General features: G+C 37.4%; 1 protein-coding gene across 1 annotated transcript in view; it reads left to right on the forward strand.

The window, feature by feature from the left end:
- The first annotated feature begins 442 nt into the window (after window positions 1-442).
- Window positions 443-4,162, forward strand: part of LOC115072614 (leukocyte immunoglobulin-like receptor subfamily A member 1) — a 15,849-nt gene continuing 12,129 nt past the window's right edge. Inside the window, exon 1 of the mRNA XM_029570169.1 lies at window positions 443-596. The gene's annotated coding sequence lies outside the window, so the exon portion shown is untranslated. The remainder of the gene's footprint in view (window positions 597-4,162) is intronic.

Genomic DNA, 4,162 nt, shown 5'->3' on the forward strand with positions numbered 1-4,162 from the left:
ATGAGAGCTACAGGATTAGAATGGGATACTGATACTGCTTGGGGTTTGGGACAGCATAATGAACAGGGAAAAACAAAAAGCGGATATAAAGCAACAATATTGTAAATCACCTAAAATTCAAATAAAAATACTAATGATTACAGAGCTGATATTGAAAGCACATATTGGTTTGAGGTCATCTCACTGCGTAACCACAGAATATAAACTTTAAAGGTCTCTAATGTAAACTCACCAAAATAAAAAACAGAAAACTTTCTGTTTAACATTAGCTGATGCTTGTTAAGATAATAGCATACTTTGGCAATGTATTTTGATCGACCTGTGTTTCGCTTTTGTTTCTGAAATCAAAACTCTTAAAAAATGGTTAACCACAGAGCAGTGGCTTATTGATGTAATCATGTAACTTTGCAGTACTTAATTTGAGCACTGCAGCTGCAAAAATACACTCAGACCTTCACCAAACTCCCGTGTGTTTGTCTGTTTGTCATTTGCTGAATCCTTGTCCACTCTTTTGGGGACCCTGCTCCCGTTGGACTGAACTGCTCCGGTCTGTGCTGGTTGGTTGCAGGTGGCACCCAAACAGGGACCCTTGAAGGGTAAGCTATCCCCCTCTCTTTCTTTTCAAATCTCCTTTTCAGGCAAGGATAGGACCTTGTCAGAGTGCTGCAGGCTCACTGGTAAAGGATCACCAGGTTAAGAAGACGAGTAAGTAAAGTATCATGGGGCATTCACAATCTAAGAATAGAGCCTTGTTCTTGTCAATTTTGAGTCATATGTTGGAATCAAGAGGTAGTAAAGTCCCCAAAAAAAGTTTGGCAGAATTTTATGATTTTTTTATTAAAGGTCAGCCCTTGATTTCCTGAAGAGGGCAGTCTCTCATTAGTAGATTGGAAAAAAGTATGTCGGGACATTCGTAGATATTATGAACAGCATGGTCCAGGGGAAGTTCCTGTCCCGGCCTTTCCAATTTGGGTCCAAATTTGGGATCTACTTTCTGATAAAACGGAAATGGAGTTTCTCATCAAATAAGCCCCTTCTGAGGGAGATGAGGCAATTCCAATAAATTGTAAAAAAGATAAGAATAAGACTTACAATACTAACAATGTTGCTGATAAGAGTTATAATAAATCTAGCAGCAGGAGTACCAAGCCAATAACATCAAAATTTGACCCAGATGATGATTGGCTAGAGGATGGTGACCAATGGGATCTAGATAAATCAAGGCGCCCATTATCACGATGATGATGAAGACCCCCCTGAGGAAGATGATCCCTTTGCCTCTGCAATCCCCATTCCTAAAAGAAAACAACCTTTAGGAAAGCACAATATGGGTTTTCTGGGGGCCATGCAAGAGGCACATAGAAATGGGGATCTCTCATTTTGTTACCCATTAACAGTGTTTGACAATGGACCTCTATGTGGGAACCTTTGTCATTGAAAACACTTAAGGAATTACAGACAGCAGTTAAGGATATGGGGTCCTCATCACCATATACATTACAAATTGTAGAAATGATTGGTAGTATGTGGTGGACACCTTATGATTGGCAGCAAACAGCTAAATCAGTGCTGTCTACTGGACATTATATACTATGGAGAACTGAATATGAAGATGCCGCCCGAGAGCTAGTGCAAAAATCAATTTAAAAAAGAGGAGACAAGCCTACAATGGAGATGCTAATGGGAAGAGGTGTGTTTGCTGCACCTCAAGATCAAATCAATATACCAAAAACCGTACTGGAAGATATTTCTAGATTGGCAGTAGCAGCCTGGAGAAAGCTTCCAGAAGCAGGTGGTACAACCACTGTTCTTTCTGGAATTAGACAAAAACAGAAAAAACCTTATGAAGAATTTATTACAAGGTTGGAGGAAGCTTTACAGAGAATGATGCCTACCTCTAAAGGGTCAGAAATACTATTAAAACAGTTAGCTTGGAAAAATGTTAATTCTCTTTGTAAGAAATACATCAGACCTATAAAAAAGACAGGTTCTTTACAGGATTATATAAAAGCTTGCATAGATGCCTCACCAGCAGTGGTCCAAGGAATGGCCTATGCTGCAGCAATGAAGGGACAGCATTTTAGTGCCTATATTCAGAATCTTAAAAGCAGGCCTAAGACCAATAATGAGGGGGTCTGTTTCTCATGTGGAAAGCCAGGTCACATGAGTAGAGAATGTCCTAGTAAAAATAAAAGGAACAATAATGGAGAGAGAAAACCTCGTAATAAGGGAGGACCTCCTGGGATTTGTCCTAGGTGCAATAAAGAAAAACATTAAAAGAATGAGTGCAAATCAAAGTATCATAAAGATGGAACCCCTCTTGTCCAGGAGCCAGAGGAAGCAAAAAATGAGAAAGGGGGCAAGCCCTCAGCCCCCTAAATGAAAGAAGGACCATTGAAGAAAATGGTAAATTGAGTTCCCCTAGTTCCACTTTAAATCTTTTGGCACAGCCATTTACTATTCATGATTTGCCAAGAGCCACACAAGGAAGTGCTGGCCTGGACATAGCTTCTAGAAAGGACTATATTTTATTCCAGATGGACAGGATCCAAACCATAGAAACTAATGTGTTTGGCCCTCTGCCTGTTGGCACTGTAGGACTCATATTAGGAAGAAGTTCTAATTATAAGAAAAAATTTGAAGTAATACCGGGAGTCCTTGATTCAGACTCCATGGGGGAATTCAAGATACAAATTAGGCCATTAAAAGAGACAATTCAAATACATAAAAATCAGAGAATAGCTCAGATCATATCTTAAATTATGTTAACTTACCCAACCCTGTTCTTAAACAAGATAGGGGAACAGGAGGATTTGGGTCAACTGACCTAATAGCCTAAAATCAGAAAATAACCTTAGATAGGCCTTATAAGATCATATTTGTCCAAGAAAAACCAATAAGAGGCATTTTGGATACAGGAGCAGATAAATCCTGCATAGCAGGAAAAGATTGCCCCACTTCTTGGCCTCTTTCCCACACCTTGTCTACACTAACAGGTTTGGGAATGGCTCCAAATGTAGCCCAAAGCTCTATACTGTTAACTTGGACATGTGAAAAATAAGAAGGGAGTTTTCCAGCCTTATATTATTCCTTTATTACCTTTCTCCTTATGGAAAGAGACATAATGCAAAATATGGAGCTAAGACTTGGTACAATAGAAAACTTTGAGACAAGTTTTTCATAGGGGCCACTGATGAGTTATATACAGATAACATCTCCTAAAAATCTGGTCAGCCTGTATGGGTGGATCAGTGGCCCCCTACATTAGAAAAAATACAGGCTGTAAAAAATTTAGTAAAAAAACAGCTAAATAAAGGACATTTAGTAAAATCAACCAGTCCTTGGAATACACCTATATTTGTCATCAAGAAGAAATCCGGTAAGTGGAGACTATGCAAGATTTAAGAGCAATAAATAAAACCATGCATGACATGGGGGCTTTACAGCCTGGTCTGCCTTCACCGGTGGCAATCCCCTCTGACTTATTTATTATAATTATAGACCTGCAAGATTGTTTCTTTACAATACAATTAAGTCCTGAGGATTCTCAGAGATTTGCTTTCAGTGTTCCATCAACTAATTTAAAACAACCTTTTCAAAGGTATCAATGGAAAGTACTTCCCCCCAAAATAAAGAATAGTCCAACTTTATGTCAAAAATTTGTGAATAAAGCATTAAAAGGTACTAGAACTAAATACAAGGATGCTTATATAATACATTATATGGATGATATTTTATTGGCCCATAAAACTAAAGATTTTACAGAATCAATATTAAAAGATATGATTTGATCATTAACTAAATATGGTCTTATTATAGCTCCAGATAAAATACAATATAATAGGCCTCTGCACTATTTAGAAAAGGTCATTGGTGAGCAAAAAATTATCTCACAAAAAATGAGTATTAAAATAGACAAAAGCTTTAAATAATTTTCAAAAACTATTAGGAAATATAAACTGGGTAAGACCTTATTTGAAAATAACTACAGGAGAATTACACCCCCTATTTGAATTATTAAAAGGAGATGCTAATCCTAAATCATAATGCCAATTAACCCCAGAAGCTTTGGAAAAAATAATATTGGTAGAAAATAAACTACAGACAGCTAAGATAAAAAAGTTGATTTTAAAGCACCATGGGAATTAATAATAATAAAAGC

This window comes from Nannospalax galili, unplaced genomic scaffold (genome assembly GCF_000622305.1).
Source record: "Nannospalax galili isolate Female #2095 unplaced genomic scaffold, S.galili_v1.0 scaffold842, whole genome shotgun sequence".
In the NCBI taxonomy this organism is placed as follows: Eukaryota; Metazoa; Chordata; class Mammalia; order Rodentia; family Spalacidae; genus Nannospalax; species Nannospalax galili.